Consider the following 21243-nt stretch of genomic DNA (forward strand, 5'->3'; position numbering starts at 1 on the left):
CCGGCTGTTCTGGGCTTCCTCTCTCCCCACGCAGAGGGGCTCAGAGAGGAAGCGGAGCGGTGGTGGGACGCGCCCAGCAGCAGACCCCTGCTCCTCAAACCCATCCCCAAAGCCACTGTGTCCCAGCAGCTACCTACAACCACCACCCCAGCAGTGCCCACAGCGCCAGCACCCGCCACACACCACCTCCCCCGACACCCCTCAGGGACACACACGCGCACGGAGGACCCAGCACACCCCCAGCAGACACACGCCAGGATGCACGCTGGTGGTCCCTGTGTTCCAGCCGCCTCATCCCCCCAGTCCATTCCAGCGCCCGTTCCCGACCCCTGCGAAGCCCTCCGGAGCCCACGGCCGCTCCGCCTGCAACAGTGCCCAAACCACCTGGGAGGATGCGCGGGTGGACTCCGCTCATCAGGGCCACTTCCGGGCCCCTTACTGCCACGAACAACCAACGCCCTCGCCAAGCTTTCATCCTGAAAGGGCCCCTTTTCCACTGCCTGCCACCTGGCGCCCCCCACTGGCGTCGGGGAGACCCTTCACCTGTTCATCGGTGTCACCGGGCGCCCACTGTGTGTGAGACCGGGCCAGACACGGGGCTGCCTCAGGAGGGAACGGTCTCCTCCTGTGAAGACCTCTCCGCAGGGGACCAGGACCCGGAGGCTCCGACGGCAGCAGCTTCCCGAGGGCGTCTGCACAGCTGCTGCTCGGGCCACGCGGCCTGGTGAGCGGTTCCCAAGGGACCCTCCAGGGAGGCAGCCCAGCTGCTGCGCTCCGCGCATGGGGCAGCACTGTCAGCTCCGTTGTCCCTGTCCCCTCTCCCTGAGGACCCACTTCCTCTCTGAACTCAAAGCCCCCACGTGGGTGACCCCAAGGCCTGACGCCGGAACTCTCTCCTGAGCGCCAAACCCATTTCCTGAGCTCTCAGCCGCCCATCACCTCTCTCTGCGTGTCGACACCCAAACACACCTTTGTTGGAAGCACCCTTCTCCTCTTCCTCGGCCCCAACATCCGCCTAAGCCCACCCACCCTTCTAGGCACCAGGCAGTGCCTCGGTCATCCCCACTTCCCCCTCCAGGCCGTCCCTCCCACCCCGCCGCACCATCCCCCTGTCCCCAACACCTTCCACCCACCTGGACGGCCCACCCCCAGCCTTCTCCGTCCCCCCTCCTCCTCACTTCAGCAGCCGCTCTCGCGGTCACCCCTGTCCAGCCTGCTCCTCTCCGGCCACACGCTGCCCCCGTGCCCCGGAGCCCCCCGTCGCACCAGCCCCCTCAGCCGTCCTGCTTCTCCCGCCCACCTCCGCTCCCTCCACCCCGCCCGCCAGGCATCAGCCCAGGGACTCTCCTGTCCCCCGACTCATGTCCTCTGCCCCCATCCGGGGACCCCCTCCCCCGCAGGAATGGCCTGGGCTTTCTTCACAGCACGTGCTGCAGGGCCGCCACGACATAGGGCGCCCGGGCCCCTGTCCAAAGCCACGTTCCCAGCCCCGGGGCTCTCAGCACTCCCGTCAACCCCGCAACTCTCCTCTGGTCACTCACGACCACCCAAACCCACCCGGCCTTCGCCTCCCTGCCCTTGGCTCGTGGTCTGTCCCCTCCTTTCCAGAGAAGACACCCCGCAGGCCCTCCTTCTGCAGTGCACACCCTCCCCCTACGTCAGGCCAGCTCCTCCCCCAGGCCCTCGACGCCATCCCCACCACCTCGGGGGGCTGACACCGCCCGCCTGGGTCGGAAAACACCCAAGCCTCTCTAGCCCTAAAAGGAGTAAAACCCCTCCGTTGACTCCTGAAAGCACTGAAAGCATTTCCTCTAAGATCAGGAACAAGACAAGGATGTCCACTCTCGCCACTTTTATTCAACATAGTTTTAGAAGTCCCAGACACAGCAGTCAGAGAAAAAAAAAGGAAATAAAAGGAATCCAAATCGGAAAGGAAGAAGTAAAACTGTCACTGTTTGCAGGTGATATGATACTATACACAGAAAATCCTAAAGACACCACCAGAAAACTACAAGAGTTCATCAATGAATTCAGTAAAGTTGCAGGATACAAAATTAATATATAGAAACCTGTTGCATTTCTATACACAAACAATGAACTTTCAGAAAGAGAAACTAAGGAAACATACTCCCATTTACCACTGCATCAAAAGGAATAAAAAACCTAGGAATAAACCTACCTAAGAAGGTAAAAGACCTGTACTCAGAAAACTATAAAACACCAATGAAAGAAACTGAAGACAATACAAACAGATAGAAAGATATACCATATTCATAGATTGGAAGAATTAATATTGTTAAAATGTCCATAATACACAAAGCAATATACAGATTCAAAGCAATCCTTAACAAAATGCCAAAGGTATTTTTCACAGAAATAAAACAATTTTAAATTTTGTATTGAAACACAAAGACCCCAAATAGACAAAATAATCTTGAGAAAGAAGAATAGAGCTGGAGGAATCCCACTCCCTGACTTCAGACTACACTACAAAACTACATTAATCAAAACAGTATGGTACTGTCACAAAAATAGACACATAGATCAATGGAACAGAATAGAAAGCCCAGAAATAAACCTACACACTTATGGTCAATTAATCTATGACAAAGGAGGCAAGAATATATTGGGTTGGCCAAAAAGTTCATTTGAATTTTTCCATAAGATGTTAAGGAAAAATCCAAACTAACTTTTTGGCAACCCAATATGATGGAGAAAACACAATCTCTTCAATAAGTGGTGTTGGGAAAACTGGACAGCTACATGTAAAAGAATGAAATTAGAACATTCTCTAACACCACATAAAAAAATAAACTCAAAAAGGATTAAAGACCTAAATGTAAGACCAGAAACCATAAAACTCCTATATGAAAACACAGCAGAACACTCTTTGACATAAATCATAGCAATATTTTTTGGATCTGTCTCCTAAAGCAAAGGAAATAAAAGCAAAAATAAACAAATGGGACCTAATTAAACTTAAAGGCTTCTGCACAGCAAAGCAAACCATCAATAAAATGAAAAGATAACCTACTGAATGGGAGAAAATATCTGCAAATGATATGACCAATCAGGGGTTACAGCTCATACAACTCAACATAAAAAAATCTGATTAAAAAAATAAGCAGAAGACCTGAATAGACATTTTTCCAAAGAAGATGTGCAGGTGGCCAACAGGCACATGAAAAGATGTTCAATATTGCTAATCATCAGGGAAATGCAAATCAAAATCACAATGAGATATCACCTCACACCTGTCAGAACGGCCATTATAAAAGCAACTATACTCCAATAAAAAAAAATTTAATTCTAGAAAAAGAATGTCTATCATAAAAAAGAACACAAATAACAAATGTTGGGGGCTTCCCTGGTGGCACAGTGGTTAAGAATCCGCCTGCCAATGCAGGGGACGTGGGTTCGATCCCTGGCTCAGGAAGATGCCACATGCCATGGAGCAACTAAGCACGTGCAGCACAACTACTGAGTCTGTGCTCTGGAGCCTGCAAGCCACAACTACTGAGCCTGCATGCCACAACTGCTGAAGCCCGCGTGCCTAGAGCCCGTGCTCTGCAACAAGAGAAGCCACGACAATGAGAAGCCCGCCACTACAACGAAGAGTAGCCCCCGCTCACCGCAACTAGAAAAGCCCATGCACAGCAATGAAGACCCAACACGCCAAAAATTTAAAAATTAAAAAAAAAACAAATGTTGGTGAAGATGTGGAGAAAAGGGAACCCTTGTACACTGTTGATGGGAATGTAAATTCGTGCAGTCACCATGGAAAACAGTATGGAGGTTGCTCAAAAAACTAAAAATAGAACTACCATATGATCCCTCAATCCCACTCCTGGGTATATACCCCCCAAAAAACAAAAACTCTAATTCAAAAAGATACATGCACCCCAATGTTCATAGCAGCATCATTTACAATTGCCAAGGTACGGAAGCAACCTAAGTGTCCATCAATAGATGAATAAATAAGGAAGATGTGGTATATACACACATTGGAATACTACTCAGCCATAAAAAAGAATGAAATTTTGCCATTTGCAACAACATGGATGGACTTGGAGGGTATTATGCTAAGTGAAATAAGTCAGACAGAGAAAGACAAATACTTATCACTTACATGCAGAATACCATTTATATTACAATAAATATCACTTATATGTGGAATCTAAAAAATACAACAAACTAGTGAATATAGCAAAAAAGGAACAGACTCACAGATGCAGAGAACAAAACAGTGGCTACCAGTGAGGAGAGGGAAGGGGGAGGGGCAGTATAGGGGGAGGGGATTAAGAGGCACAAACTATTATGTATAAAATAAACTACAAGGATATACTGTACAACACAGGGAACACAGCCAATATTTTATAATAACTATAAATGGAGTGTAACGTTTAAAAATTGTGACTCACTATACTGTACCCCTGTAACATATATTATACACCAGTAACATATAATATTGTACATCAACTATAATTCAATTAAATAAATAAATAAATAAAATATCTGCCCTGCAAAAAACAAAATAAAGCAAAACAAAAAGATGCAGCCTCAAGCAAAGGTTATCACAAACAGGAAACAGCCATGGCAACAGAGTCTGAAAAAATCCACAATAACCCAGGGCTGGAGGACAGTCCAGGGCAGTTTCCACAGAAGGCCCAGGAGATGGAGTACCACGGGAAAGCTAAGAGACCAAGAGGATGGATCCAGGGGCTATCGGGGGAGGGAAGGCAGTGGATAAATTCAGTGAAAAGCCTCTCTGTTCATCTGTCACTGCATCACCCACAGGGCAGCCAGAAAGGGTTTTCCCAAATGAGTAGGGTATATTTGGGGTTGGATGACTTAAATTGTAGCTTATGTGGAAAACACAAAATTCTCTTTGGAGAACTTTGGAGGCAGCTGAAATTGAAGCCAGATTTTAGCATTTGGTGGGATATTTGACCTCATTTGACTTTAAAAAAAAAAAGAAGTGGGAAAGGAGAGAAAGAAACTGGAAGAAATAGCAGAGGGATCCAATAGCAGCTTAAACAAAGGTAAGATTCCCCCCAGTCCCACCCCCCACAACTCAGGGGACACAGGCCACCGTGCTCAGGTCCCCAAAACAGAGAAAAGCACTGCAGGTTCATTGCCAAGTCTCAAGCCACAAGTTATGCCAAATCTCAAGGAATGGTTTGCAACCAGGCTGCTTCTGCGCAAGAAACTGGTTACCACGGTGCCAGTGGACACAGTGACGGGTGGATGGGTGGATGGATAGACAGATGGACAGATGGGGAATGGGGAGATGGATGGGAGAATGTAGGGATGGATGGATGGGGAGAATGGGGAGATGGATGGGGGATGGGAGGATGGATGGGGGATGGATGGATGGAAGGATGGACGGGGGATGGGTAAATAAATGGATGGATGGGTGGATGGGGTGATGGATGGATGGATGGGGGATGGACGAGTGGGTGTGGGATGGGGATGAATGAATATATAGATGGATGGAGGGATGGACAGATGGGGACTGGGGGATGCATGAACGGTGGGTGGATGGACTGACTGAATTCATTCGTGGTGGTCAGTGTTTGCCCAATAACACCTCTCTGCCTTGTTGGTCCAAAAATTAATGGAACGCTTCCCAGAGCTACAGAAAGACAAGAACCCTTCGATTCAAAGGGCCCACCAAGTGCTAAGCAGAGGAAGTGAAGAAGTCCCACCAAACCTTCAGAGAGAAAGGTCTCACATGAAGGAAGAGAACCTGCCAGCAGGTGTCTGAGGACAGCAGAGCCCAGCCCTCAAGGTGCTACGGCTCCCACACACTTGCTGAATAGGCAACAGGCAGGTGGAGGCCAAGGCTGGGTGTTCAGGTGCGGGTACACCGGCCATGCTCACCAGGCACTTACGTGAGTGAGCTGTACTAGTAACGTACCCCCGGCCAGATCTTCAGCCTGTGGCAGCTCTAGAAGGTGAGGGTAGTCAGAAACAGCAGCACGTCCAGTCCGGCCATTTGAGTGTGATGGTCACGCACACACGAGGGAGGCGCTGAGACAAGGCACTGCGAGTCCACAGCCACCCCTGCGCCAGCCGTCAGGAGGGACCGGACACCCCTCAACCAGAAGCAGAGTCCCCATCTGCCTGACTCGGGGGGTTCTTTTTATTCACCCATGACACAGCCTCCCACCCAGTGCAGGGTGGCCCTAGGAGGGCTGGGCCCTGGCCTCCATGCACACGGCAGCAGAGGCACAGACTGAATTCGACAACCAGACACACAGACAGGTGCGCTGCGGGCGGTCCTCCGGAACCACCCTCCACCGCCTGCTGGTCGGTGGCCGGAGTCCGGATACACCAGGCCAGGAGCACGTGCCACACTCCCCCGAAAGGACTTCTTGGCCTCTGAAAAAAGAAGGGAGGGCTCTTTATAAGAGGACCTCTGGTCGGGCAGTGTCTTCTGCGTGCAGAATTTTACACCCCTCTCCTGAACACCAGAGGCACTAAAATAGCTCTACTGATAGCCGTCTGTCCATGTCCGCCCCACAAACACGTAGGGAGCCTTTGCTGTGCAGGCAGTGCTGTTCTGGGAAGAGGAACAGAGACAATGGGGCTCGTCTGGGGGGAGCCTGTCCTGGAGGGGCCGTCCTGGGGGGGCCCATCCTCCAGGGGCCTATCCTGGGTGGGGGGGCCATACTGGGGAGCCCGTCTTAGGGAGGTCCATCCTTGGGGGCCATCCTGGAGGAGCCCATCCTGGGGGGCCTTTCTGGGGGGCCATCCTAGGGGGACCTATCCTGGGGGGCCATCCTGGGGGGCCATCCTAGGGGGACCCATCCTGGGGGAGCCATATTGGGGGGAGCCATCCTGGGGGAGCCCATCCTTGGGGGCCATTCTGGGGGGGCCATCCTAGGGGACCTATCCTGGGGGGGCCATCCTAGGGGGACCTATCCTGGGGGGCCATCCTGGGGAGCCATCCTGGGGGAGCCAACCTGGGGAGCCCATCTTGGGGAAGCCCATCCTGGGGAGGCCCATCCTAGGGGAGCCCATCCTGAGGGAGCCCATCCTAGGGGGCCCATCCTGGGGGAGCCCATCTTGGGGGAGCCCATCCTGGGGGCAGCCCGTCCTGGGGAGTCCACACTGGGGCCCACCTTCTGCCTGTGCAAAATAGCTGAGACAGAGCACAGCAGACCATTCCAGTCAGGGCCCTTGGACTGCGGAGCTGAATGCTGGGGGCCCAGCCATATCACTCGTGTGACACTGGTCAGATGATGACCTTGCTCCTGTACAATGGAGACCACAGAGCACCTTTCCTGGGGGGCAGGCAGAAGCCAGGCTCACCCTAACTCTTCCACGGTCTGAGGAGTCACAGGGCCCGGAAGAGAACGTAGGACCCCAGGCAGTTCCCCGAGGGCTCGAGCCCCTCACCCCTACATCAGCCTCGCCTGCAGCCTCCCCTTTGGAACGTCCCTCCCAGACCACCCACTAGCCCAGATGACACGTGGTGTGCATGTGCAGCTGTGCAGGTGCGGGTTCAGGTGTGCAGGTGCAGGTGTGCAGGTGTGCAGGGGGGTGCAGGTGCAGCGGGAGGTCTCCGTGCTCACATCCTGTGCCCGCTGGAGCGGGAAGAAGGCTCAGTGAGCACCTGCTGAGCCGATAACTGTCCGGGACATGGCCTCGCTGTCTCTAAGTGTTAGAATTTACTTTAGTCCACAATGTCTAAACTTTCTAAAAAGAATAGATATGACTTTTGTAAGGAGAAAAAAAAAGTTAACTGAAGAGGGCAATGGGTTTTTCTACACAGGCCACTGTCATCAGGAACACCTAATTCCCAGCTGTACAAAAATGAAGGTTGCCTTCTCTCCCCAGACCCACATCAATCCTGCCCCAGTGTGAGGACAAAACAGAGGAGACCTGTGCCCTGCGGCAGGCCCCCACCACTGCTGTGGGGTCTCAGGAGACTCTGCTGGAGCTGGGATGGGGATCGGCAAGGGGGTGAGACTTCAGCAAGACCCCCTGCCCTAGTCGCACGAAAGCACGTCCAACTGCAAGTCCAGGGCAGAAGGTGAGGCTCGCCCCATCACCACAACCATCAATGGAGGTCTGGATCAGTGCCAGCTCAGAAGAGGGAAAGGGATCCGAGGGAGCCAGACATCAGAAAACGCGAAAATCCACTCTGGCACGATGCTTCCCTAAAATGAAGCTAGAATCCCACCCTCATTCCCTATTCCCAAAGCTCATCAGCCCTGAACCCCTGAGCCCAGCCCAACACCTCCAAGGACAGCTGGCAGCCGAACCGCCCATCAGGTGAGACACGCAGAGTTCCCAGGCACCCAAGTCCCTGCAAACATCCAACCCAAGAGAAACAGGGAGCCACGGTGGGCTGGGTCAGGCGGCCAGCAGCACGGGTCGCTCTCCACTCGGGTCACCTGCCTCTTCCAAGTACACGACTTATACCCTGAGGGATGGTCCTGAGGTTCACGTGCCAGAGTGGACTGACACATTTCTACTTAAGGAGGGAAACAACGGTCAGGAGTTTTCAGACCACAGGGCCAGGAACTTGTTGAGTATATGGTATCATATGTTCACAAGCAATGCATACAGAAAGCCCCCAAATTAAAATCCAATTAGCCTAACTGAATCTACGTGACACAGGAGAGGGGAGACACGGACCTGCCATGAGGATGACCTCCAGAGCGGCCCTGTCTTCACCCCACTTGCACTCCTCCTGCACGGCTGAGCTGTCCCCCTGGGCAAGCTCGCCTGCATCCACCTCCTCTCCTCTCCACACCTGCTCTGAACTCATCATCACTGTCACCTCCTGCCACCTGACTCTCTTCCGAGCAACCCACCCACAAGAACCCGAATGTCCCCGAACACCAGCGCCTCACCTCACCTTCCCCTTCTGTTCAGGGCAGAGTCCTAGTGCACGTGATGCCGCGTGAAGGCTGCTGCGTGTGAGGAAAGGCGGAAGAGATGGACAGCGCCCCGTAAAGAGACCTTCTCATTGAACATCTGGGCCCCTAGGATGCCCACGGGCACCGTCCCTCACCCTGCAGGGGCCCAAGGCAGATAAGGGTTTATCTCAGAGAGATCTGAGGGATGGCTCTTGTCTGATGGCGTGAACACCAATGAGACTCACAGGAGGCCCACAAAGTTTTCAAGAAAACGGTTTCCGTGGAAACACTGTCAGCTTGAACTGAAAGAGTCACAGGCAGTACAAATGAAAACTGGCCACTGGATCCCAGAAAGCCTGCTGGCGGGAAGGAGGCCGAGAGAATGACTCAACTGCAGACGCACGCTGCCTTCACGAAAAGGGAAAGAGAAGAACGAGGCGCGCAGAAGGCAGAGCGAGAGCCACTACCCCCAAATCTTCAGACCCAGTGAAGCGATTTCCAGCATTTTCCAGGCTGGATTGCAGAGCTGCTGTGTGCCTGTGACCCCTTACGCCTTCCCTTCCCCTCCCTTTTGAGGAGCGTCTACAGGGGTTACCCTATGCCTGTCCCAACGCTGCACCACTGCTCTGGGGAGGGGCTGATAGCTGGTCTTCAGTTCCGGTCTACAGACGGAGACGAAGGGCACCCCCGGAGCCGTACTCAAGCAACTACAGCCGGGGACCCACACCCACACCTGGAGCCCGTCCGGATGACGGCCTTCTGGACTCTGAGCTGATGCCATCGTGGAGGGGTCTTGGGGGCAGTGTGTTTTGTACGTGCGAGTGACGTGAACCACTGGGGCGTGGGCTGGACACAGACAGGCAGCCTCTGAGACGGCCCCAAGGATCCTGCCCCCAAGCCGTCCCACCCTTGGCAGCCCCCTTCCCTGAGTGCAGGCTCCACCTGGTGCCTCGCTTCAGATAAACTGAATACGGCAAAAGGGATGAGATGTCGCTGCCAAGACAGGCTACCCAAAGACCGCCTCCCTGCCCGCCTCGCTCCGAGGGAGGTCAGCGGCCAGGCTGTGAGCTGCCCTGAGAGGCAGCCCACATGGCAAAGAGCAACGTCTCCGGCCACCAGCCAGCACGGTCGTGCGGCCTGCCAACAGTCACACTGTGACCTTGGAAGGGGATCTTCTGAGGCCACCAACTGCTAGACAGTGAGCTTAGGAGTGGCTCCTCAGCCACTGCACCCCGATCACAACCTGTGTGAGACCTGGAACCGAGGACCCGGCTGAGCCACACCCGGGGTCCCGACCACGGGAACGGGGAGGCAGAAAACACTGTCGCTCCAGGGGCTGGCCTATTACATGGCAGCAATAACTCGTGCACCGCGGGATCCAAAATATGAATGTCGTCACTTGATCTGTCGCCATTCCTGCTGTCAATATACACAATACAGCGCTATACCTATTTCTAAGCAGCAATGCATGATTAAGTATTTTTCCCTCAAATCTAATCTGTGATGAGATGATTAAGGAAATCATGCTGCATAAATCAGAGGTAAACTGACCAGGAATGGGAAAAACTGGCTAATGAAAATGACTCCTTTTGGATGACCACCTAACCAATCAGTCTCACAAGCTAAATATAAGAGAGCCCCGTCTGACAAATGAAGAAACCGAGGCTCAGGCATCTCGCCTACAACCATGTCCGAAGACAGAGTAAGGATTCAAACTCAGGCCGACCAGTTTCAGTTTGCGCTCTTAACCACACTTTTTACTACTAGCACACGAGCAAATGCCTGTGCAGAAACTGGCCTCCCCTGAAGCATTTCTGCTAACAAAAATTATCCACCTGGTTCTCGAACAGTCTACCTCAATTCCTTGGTAGCTTCATCTCCCAAATTGGCACGTTAATCTAAGTTTAGGAAGCAGGTCAGCAGCCCCTAAAATTATCAGGATGCATGGTTGTTGAATAATTTATGATAGACTGAACAGAAGAGTACCACATATAAAATGTTCCACCTCAGCATTTTGTTATTATGCAGAGATTTTTGCGTGGGTTTTTTTCAAAATGTCAGTTCTTAGGGTTTTAACACTTTAAGCCCAGAGAAACCAAGAGGCCAGGCTGCAGGGACACAGAGCAGATGCCTGGGTTCTGGCCTCCGGGGGCACGTCCCTTCCTGCTCCCAAGTCAGCCTCAGCAAGAGTCAGGTCATCACGAGGCAGCCACCCATCGACTAGCGATGGAGACAAGAACTTACTAAACAGCAAAGCAGCTCTTAGAATTAAGAAATATGACAAATACAAGTAATATGGAAAGAGGAGAAAAAATAAGAAAGAGGGGAAATGAAAGACTGGCAACCTTAAGAACATTTAAACACATCAGGAAAATGTATACTGAATTATTACTCACCGTCTAATAACATTAAAAGGAAATGGAATTCCGAACATAATGTGAACTTGAAGACACACAGCTCTGCCGATGTCGTACTTACCACGCAAAGAAAGCTTAAAACACTAGCTTTAAACTCATCTAGTTCCAGGGGCTTCCCTGGTGGTCCAGTGGCTAAGACTCCGCATTCCCAATGCAGGGGGCCCAGGTTCAATCCCTGGTCAGGGAACTAGATCCCACATGCTGCAACTAAGAGTTCACATGCCACAACTAAGGATCCCACATGCCGCAACTAAGACCTGGCACAGCCGAATTTTTTTAAAATATGCAAAAAGGAAAAACAATTTTTTTAATAAATAAAAAAAAACTCATCTAGCTCCATCTTCTTTCAAGAGAACACATCACGGGGTGTTCTTTTTACAGCACTGAGCTCTCTCTAGGGGACGGGCCGAGTACAGCTCAGCTGCGGAGGAAGGAGAGGGCTGCCCCCAAGGAAGGGAGACCCACGGACCCCTGCGAGCGCCCGAAGCGCTCAGAACAGAAGGGCCTGTGGGAACAGGATACCTGCAGGGCGGCTTGAATATTTTATCTCTGTCCCCGGTGCCCCTGCCTACGCCAGGCCTCAACCAAGCAGCCCCCTCACCAGCACTTCTCCTTTTCTCAAAGTGTGGAGAAGAAAGTCTAGATTTAGCAGAAAAGATACTATTTTAAATTACAAAGGTCCATTTTACTGGTGCAAAAATATTACTATATTACATCCTTCTGGGTGATTCTAATCCTTTGTAAAGTTTACGTCACGAAAAATCCAAATGATAACCAGTTAAGAGAAAAAAATGTGTGAGATCTCTCTCATCTAAAAGAAATAAATAAAAGTGTAAAACACAACGTTGTAAATCAACTATACTTCAATAAAACAATTAATTTTTAAAAATAAAAAAAATTTTTTTTCAAAGGCGTAAGGCCTCCGACAAGCAGAAGGCAGCACTGTTTCACACCGGCTAGGCTCACACAGGCACTGAGGGGCACAGACCCTGCAGCCTGAGAGGACACAAAAGACACCTATGTTGTAACCAGGCACCTGTGTCCCTAAAAACCGTCTCCCGAGCACACGTGGGGCCTGATCGCTGGCTGACCAGGGACCCTCTGCTGCCACTCTGCATCACTCTCCAGTGTGATGGGCATAACGAAGATACTGAGGCAGGTGCATCGGGAAGTAACTTTTAAACTCCCATCACAATAAGAACCCTTTCTACACAGGAAGGAATTTAAGAAAGGTTTCAACTAAGGAAAGGAGGAGCTCGGCAGAAGGCAGGCAGCCAGACATCCAGGTGGGAGATGGCAGCGTGATGGCGGCAGAGACAGGGGCAGGAGACAGGCAGGGGAGATGCTGGCTGGGCTGCCAGCACCTGCAGCAGACCCTACTCACGCCTGCCGGCCGCGCATCCACAGCCCACCCTGCTCCAGCCCGGGATCTTCCCCGGCTGCCGCCCAGGGTCCCTGTCCAAACCTCAACGCTCACCCCGGGCAGGTCCACCTTCACCACCCATGACCTCCCTGCTCGCCCATTCATTCATTCACTCATTCATTCATTCAATAACTGTCCAGTGGCCTCTACAGCAGCACCGGGTAGACAACTACGATCAGGTGACCAGTGACGGCCCCGCCCTCCCAGGGCCAACCACCCTGGGGGACAAAACAGCTCAACGGGCCAGTACCATCACACACGGAAGTTGGAGGGACCCACAGGAGGGCAACGGTAGCCCTGACTCCATTTGAAAAATTGCTCTTCCCTGAACCTACCCTCTCCCCCTCCCTCCCTCCGCCGCTCCTTGGCTCAGGTAGCCCCCCCACCAGACCCTCGAACTCCCCCAAGCCTCATCACCCCCCAGCTACCCGGCAGCCCAGCGGAGGACACCCACACCTGGGCCACGCCTGCCATTCGCTCAGCAGCCCCTCCCCTCCCAGCCCTGGGCAGTGGTCCACACGCCGCTGTGGGTGCACAGTCGGGGGTGGGGGAGAAGGGGCCAGGAGGCAGGTTTGAGGGGGCAGGGGAAGCGGAACAAGACAGCCGTAAGGAGTGGCAGGAACGTCAGCGCAGGGTCCACCTGCCACAAGGTTAGAACACACAGAGGCCGGAAGCCCCAGAAATCCCGATTGCCCAGAGCACCACACCAAGCAGCTCAGGCGGGCCGGGCACCCTACCACGCCCCCACCCAGCCCCCCACAGCCAGGGCTGAGCGGAGGGGCCCGAGAGCGGTGACACCCTACCCCTGCCATCGGCGGGCAGACCCAGCCCTCGAGCTCCTGGCTTGTTCTGGGCGCCAGCCCGGCCATACCGCTTCCAGAAAGTAGACAGGACAAGCTGGGGCTACAATGTTTCAGGCTCTACAGCTGATGAACTGCGGGGCTAGTTTTGATTCCAGAAACAAATTCTACAAATTGAAATACTGAAGGTTAAACCATCTCAATTTTCCATTCCTGTCGCTATTTGACTTGCCCTTTTCAGCTCTGCTTGGTATTTATTTCTGTTTGTGGTTTTTAAACCTGGGCAGGGGGGCACTATAAATAAAGTTGCTGGCTGTAGCAAATGAAGGCCACTCGGTTAAACCTGAATTTCAGATAAAAGACGAATAACTTTTTAGTATAACTGTGTCCCAAATATCGCACAGCAGTTTTTATCCGGTGAATCTATCTATGAAGGGACAGCCCCCCAGTCCTGAGGCAGCAGCCCCCCGCCGGAACCTGGCTGTCCTGCCACCCTCCTGGCGGCCCAGGACAGGAGGCACAGCCAGACCCTCCACCCACCTGGCTGCCTGGTCCCCGCCTCCTCGCTCACCCCAAGGCCGGCACCGGCGGAGAACCACTCTCCTCTCCAAGAAGTGGGTCTTTTCTCAGGCCTCCTACAGAACATCCCGCCACATACAAATCTGGTCATTCGCTACAGGAGTCAAGAGGAGGAAGCCACAGGGTGTTGCACTGCCCTTATTGTCTTTTTCAGTGGGGCAGACGGGAACCTTTCTGTGCTCGGCGTCTCTCTCAGTCATTCTCAGGGAGACAGAAATCTGCAAGCGCACAGAGTCCCAGTACCCGCCTCAGCCTGCACACGGGCTCAGCCTGCACACGGGCGGGCGGCGGGCAGAGCCCTCAGAAATCAACGCAGGACGCGTGGCCAGAGCAGGCCACGTGGCAGGAGGCGCATCCCCTGCCCATGATCCCACAGGGCTCCTCACCTTCCACGTCCAGGCAGGGTGTGGTGGGCTGCATGGTGGCCCCAAGGACATCAGGTCCTAATGCCCAGAACCTGCAAATGTGACCTTATTTGGAAAAAGGGTCTTTGCAGATGGGCTTGTGTGAAGGATTCTCAGATGAGGAGACAGTGCTGGGTTACCCAGGGGGTCCTAAATGCCATCACAAGTGTCCTATAAGAGGGAGGCAGAGGGAAGCTGAGACACAGGGGAGGCCACGTGAAGACGGAGGCAGAGACAGGAGCGTAGGGGCCTCGAGCAGCCACCAGGAGCCAGAAGAGGTGGGAAGGATCTCCCGACAACGAAGGTCCCCAGGGGGAGCCCAGCCGGGCCCTGCCCACACCTTGATGAGGACATCCGCCTCCAGAACAGCGAGAATAAATCCCCGCTGGTGTAAGCCCCCCAGTTGGCAGTGCTTTGTTCCACGGCCCCAGGAAACTCACACAAGGTGGGCCCAGGAGCCCCCCAGCCCGGGCCCGGCCGCCCCACCCTCGCGGTGCAGAGTGGACTGGCTGTGAAACGCTAGGTGCACGCTCCTGGCCGGACTCCAGGCCACTAGGGATGGGGCTCTGGGGAGCGGGCGGTCTGGGCACCTCACGTTGCCCAAATGCCTCCAGGCAAAGTGTGTCCCAGGCCGGGCTCCTCGGGACTGCACTCACGAGCCGTGGAGCCACAGGCTGGCCCGCAGTAGGGGCTGGACGCGGAGGTGCCCACAGACACACGTCCACTCACTGCAGCCACGCTAACAGCACCAGGAACATCCGACGGGCCACACAGTCCCCAGCACTTCACACTCGTTATTCTAGCTCATCCTCACAACAGCCTTATCATTAACCCTACGTTACAGACAGAAACTGGCAGTCTGCCGAGGTCGAGCTAGACACCGGGGTGGGGTGAAGAGCAGGCACCAAACAGAGCCCTGCGTCGAGGGAACCCGCACCAGCAGGACCGCCCCCCCCAGAGGTCAGCGGACAGAACCCTCGTCCTCACCCCTCGGTGGCTCACGTCGGACGGACGCAGCGAGGGGTGCACACCGGCCAACACGCTCCCCACACTGCTCTGTGTGTCTAAGAAGGCATCCTAGAAGCGCCGCCCTGGACTTCATCTCAACCAGGACTTGGTAAGGAAGAGCTTTCTCCTAGGCTGGAGTGGCTCACTCCCCAATTACTTGATTCTCTAGATGAGAAACAAGTAAACCCCAAAGGTCAACGCCTGGCTACTAACCAAAGTGCCAGGAGGTCCGTCAGTGAAGTGAAAGCCTCATGCATCCGCCTGTGCTGCTGAACCAAGTTCCGACCAGGTCCAAAATATAAAACCAGCTCTTTGAAGAGCTACGAAAGCAGGCAGAAACCGGAGGGGAGTTATCCTCTGTAAGAAGAGGGTTGCACTGGGTAAGGTGTGTGTTTGTACACGTCTGGAGCTCAGGTGGAAGCTGCAATCCCCCAGCTTCTAGTCACAGGATGGAGTCTGGGCATGGCAGGTGGCTGTAAAGTGAGGGGAACATCTCAGTGTCTCAGACAGGAGGTAGCTGGGGAGAGAGGAAGCCCTGAAATCTGCCGGTAAACTCTGCCCAGGCCCTCGGCCAGCCCCCGAGCAGCCTGTGCACAGAGAGCCTCCGAGGAGGAAGCCAGAGTCCAGGCACAGCAGCAGCCGTGATGCAGAGAGGTCAGTGTGAGTCCCGACGAGTCAACACTCTCCAGAGTAAACAACCGCTAGTGGAGCACAGTCAAATGTTAGTAGATGTTCACAGAAACAGGAAGGTGCGGCCCACAGTCAAGAGACACAGAAGCCAGTGGGAACTGATCCTGAGGTAACCTAGGAGTTGAAATTAGCAGATCAGAACTTTAAGGCAGCTCATATAGTGTGCTCAAGGATTTAATGGAAGATACAGTCAAACAAACAGGTGGCCTATCTCAGTAGAGAAATGGAAACTATAGGAAAGAAGCCAGTGGAAACTCTAGAAATAAAAACTACAGTAACTGAAATTCTTAAACTCATCAAATGAAATGGACTTAATTTAGACTGGAGATGGAAGAAAAGGAGATGAGAAAGAGAAAAAAAATGTTAAATTAGAACAGGGCCTAAATGCCCTGTGGGACAATAACAAACACCAACCGTACATGTAATAGGAGCACCAGAGGGAGAGGAGAACAAACGGGGCAGAAAAAATATCTGCACAAACAATGACCACATGTTCCCCAAATTTGGTAAAAAAATTATCAATTTATTTATCCAAGAAGCGCCACAAACCCTGAGCAGGATAAATACAAAGAAAACCCTCATACGCACATCACAGTCCAAGTGCTGGAAGTCAAAGGCGAAGACGCCACGTGACACACGGGGACAAGGCGGCGATGGCGAGGCTGACATCTACACAACGGCAGCCGGAAGACAAAGTGAACCAGAGGGCTGGGAAGGAGAAACCGGAATTCTACAGCCAGCACAAAGATCCCTTAAAACTGAAGGGAAATGAAGACAGTTCAGATAAACCAAAATTGGGAGAATCTGTCACCAACAGGCAAGAAATGCTAAAGGAGGTGTTTCAAGCTGAAGAGAAAGGACACCAGATGGAAACTCAAATCTACAAGAGGGAACGAAGCAAACAGAAATGGTGAATATGCGGGTAAATGTCGTGACATATTATTTTCCTTCTCTTAATTTCTTTAAAATACGTATGACTTTTTAAAGCAAAAATTATAACAGTGTGTTGTATGGTTTATAACATATGTAGATACAAGACGAATGACAGCAAATAGCTCAAAGGGGGGATAAATGGAACTTTTATTACTATTATAAAATTCTTAACACTTTTTCTAAAGTGTTACACAATTAACTCTAAACAGGCTGCAGTAAGTTAGTATACATATTTTAGACTACTAAAAAATAATGCAAAGAGGTACAGCCAAAAAGCCAAGCCAGGAATTAAGATGGAATACTAGAAAATAGGTGTGTATATTTACTACAGATAAATACACATCTGGTACATGCAATACATAGATACAAACATGTACACACCTTTGTGTATGTACACACATATATGCATACATTCAATTAACCCAAAACAAGACAGGAAAGGAAAAACAGCAACACCACCAAAAACTAGGGCAAACAGAAGACAAGTGGAGACACAAATCAGCCCTATTAATAGGCACGTGGAACGGAAATGAAAAGCTACGACAAAAGAGGAGTGAGGAGCGGGTGGAGTCAAGCGGAGTCTAGCAGGCCCGGACGTCCACAGTCGTCACAGGTGAGTGACAGTACCTGGGCGTTCACTATATTCTTCTGTTTACTCTGTATCTATTCAAATAATTTCTATAATGAACACTTTCTAAAAATTGGTATTAAGAGTGTTCCAAATATTATTTATGCCCCTTCCCCCCCAAAACTGCTTTGGAAAAGTTTGTGTTTATTATTTGTTTATTTATTAGCTAATAAAAACTTTCAATTTGGGGGAAGTTAAAACACTAGAAATGGAAAAGGAAAACAACACTCACATTCAAAAGCAGAAAGTATGAAATGGGCTTTATGAGAAGCTAACTTTGAATGTCAGCATACAAACAGGCTGAGAGTAAACGGATGGAAAAGCCATAAGGTGCAGACAGTAAACGTGAGACAGCTAGGGGTGCGCATCAGTGTCAGGTAAATGGGCTTCAAAACAAAAGCTCTGCTCATCAGGAAAACAAATCGTCCCGAAAGTGTACAAGCCTAATAACAGGGCTTCAGATACAGAAAGCAAAACCTGAAAGAACTCAAGGCAGGAATACACAATCCACAGTCAACGTTGGAGATTTTAACACTTTTCTCAACAATTATTACAATGACCAGAATCCCTACCCACCCACCCCCAAAATCAGTAATATAGGAGATCTGAACACCATACAGTGTTCCTTCCATGTGCCAGGCACAATTTTAGGTGTTTGAATTCCGCCATGAATAATACTGAGGAAAAAAAAAAAAAATCCTTGCTCTCAAGGGACTTCCCTGGTGGTGCAGTGGTTAAGAATCCACCTGCCAACGCAGGGGACAGGGGTTCGAGCCCTGGTCTGGGAAGATCCCACATGCCGCAGAGCAACTAAGCCCGTGCACCACGACTAACGAGCCTGCGCTCTAGAGCCCGTGAACCACAGCTACTGAAGCCCGCGTGCCTAGAGCCCGTGCTCCGCAACAAGAGAAGCCACTGCAATGAAAACCCCGTGCACCACAACGAAGAGTAGCCCCCGCTCACTGCAACTAAAGAAAGCCAGCACGTAGCAACAAAGACCCAACATGGCCCAAAATAAATAAATTTATTTTTAAAAAAAATTCTTGTTCTCATGAAGGATATAGTCTAGTAAAAAATAGGGGGAAAAAAGAAAGATAAGAAAACAGAATAGGGCTTCCCTGGTGGCGCAGTGGTTGAGAATCTGCCTGCTAATGCAGGCGACACGGGTTTGAGCCCCGGTCTGGGAGGATCCCACATGCCGCGGAGCAACTAGGCCCGTGAGCCACAACTACTGAGCCTGCGCATCTGGAGCCTGTGCTCCGCAACAAGAGAGACCGCGATAGTGAGAGGCCCGTGCACCGTGATGAAGAGTGGCCCCCACTCGCCACAACTAGAGAAAGCCCTCGCAAAGAAATGAAGACCCAACACAGCCAAAAGTAAATAAATAAATAAATAAAATTAAAAAAAAAAAAGTAACTGTACCATTAAAAAAAAAAGACAATAAAAACTCAAAGTATCCTTAATTATTACCTTCTAAGAGATAAATAGAAAAGGAAAACTGAAATAAAAAAGAACTATTGAACAATAAAAGGGATAACAGAAATAAAACAATTAACAGAAGAGTCAGAAGACAATGCAAAGCAATCTCCCAAGAGCAGACCAAACATCAAAGAGATCAATAAGAGGAGAAGGAAGATCAGGGATTAGAAGGTCAGCCCAGGAGTTCTAGCCTCCAAATAAAAGGGGTTCCAGAGAGACACAAGAATGAAGGAAAGGAAACTAAGAATAACACAAAACGTCAGGCCTAGGCTGAAGGGGGCCACCTGGCCCAGGACAGTGATGAGAACGTACGTCATCAACTGATAGATCAGAACATGGGGAACAAGAGAAGCTCCTGTGGGGCCAGATCACACACAGAGACCTGAAGTCACCATGGCATCAGCTTCCACCAGTGCCGGAAACTACACACAATGAAGCAACATCTCCAAAATTCTGAGAAAACACTTTTCAGTAGAATTCTATACCCAGCTAAACTAAAAGTTAACTGAAGAGTGAAACGAAGATACTTTCAGAATCAGGGGCAAAAGAAAAATCTAGCTAATGTTTCTTAGTCATCATGAATATGCACTCAACAGAACAAGGAGTGAGCCCAGACAGAGAACAGAGGTCCCGAGCGTGGGGACACGGGGGCGCAGGCGTGCAGGTCCCATGGGGACCAGGACAGAGTGGGGCAGGAAGCAGGATGCCAGGAGCGAAGTCCTCAACAAGGGCCACCACAAGAGGGGTGTGGCAGGGCACGTGCTGGGGTGAGGAGAGAGAGGTTGACAGGAGAGCGACAGGGTTGAGCGAGAAAGGAGTTGTGCTCGGGTACCGTGTGGTTCAGTAACAAACGTGAGCAGCGGACACTAGTCTAACCAAAAGAAGGTGATGTGATGAAGTTGGGAAATGGAGGGAGAGGAAGCAGTGGTGCAGCGGAGGGGAGAGCCAGCCCTCCCTCGCACCTTCGAGGGAAATCAAATACACACATTTTAAGACTAGCAGCTTAAATAGGCAGTAAATGCCTGAGAAAATAGGATGCCTGAGATGACTGCCCCTTGGAGATGGGGACAAGCAGGACAGGAGAGTGCCTGCTGTCTGATTCTTTAATCAGTAGGCTTAGCTCTTCATCTGGTGTCCTAAAAGGATGGCCACTGTCAAGGGACAAAAATGGTGCAGCATGGTGTGTGTGAAAAAAACCAAGGAAGGAGACACATCAGGATATCACCTGATTACAGGGTTGGGGACGGGTTGGGGACACTAAGGCCACAGGAAAAGAGCAAAGAAAGCAGAAAGGACAAACTAGGCATTTTACTTGCCTGGAGTACATGATCTCGGGGATGAATCTGGTGAACCCCCAAAAACCGCAGGTAAACTTGCGTCTGTATTAAAATTGCACGTGCACGTGGGTTGAGTGTACTTCTGAGGACTGACTACAGCTCTTGTCAGATGGCCAAAGGAGCTGGTAACCACCACCCCCAAAAGTAAAAACGAGTGATCTGCCAGACTTGAACCCCAAGCAAAGCTCATCTTCTCTCCCGGGACAGCTGCGGCCTCTCCTCCGGCGCACAGCAGGGGACACCGCGAGGCCCTTCTGGACGCAGGAGCGGCAGCGCCCAGTCGGGGAAGGTGTACGAGATGGCTGCTCCCCAGCCCAGGATGGGAAAGACCACAGTCCTTCCAAAAGTAGTCAGGGTGGTCCGCAACGACATCGGGTCCGAGGCCCTGGAACTGTGAATGTCACCTCATAAGCAACAGGGACTTGGCAGGTGGGATTACTTTAAAGAGCCCTTGCTGGGAAAGGACCCTGGGTTCCACACGCAGGTGTGACCACAGGTGTCCTCACGGGAGGGAGGCAGAGGGAGGTGTGAAGACAGGACACAAGGACGGAAGCAGGGGCGCCAGGGCAGTGTGACACGGGGCCCAGGGCCAAGGCATGTAGGACAGCCTCCAGAACTGCGAGGGGTACATTTCTGCCCTTTAAGCCACTAAGCTGGTGGTAATTTGTTACA

Source organism: Aethalodelphis obliquidens, unplaced genomic scaffold (assembly GCF_003676395.1).
Source record: "Aethalodelphis obliquidens isolate GAN/ISIS:26980383/991018 unplaced genomic scaffold, ASM367639v1 scaffold6, whole genome shotgun sequence".
Lineage (NCBI taxonomy): Eukaryota > Metazoa > Chordata > Mammalia > Artiodactyla > Delphinidae > Aethalodelphis > Aethalodelphis obliquidens.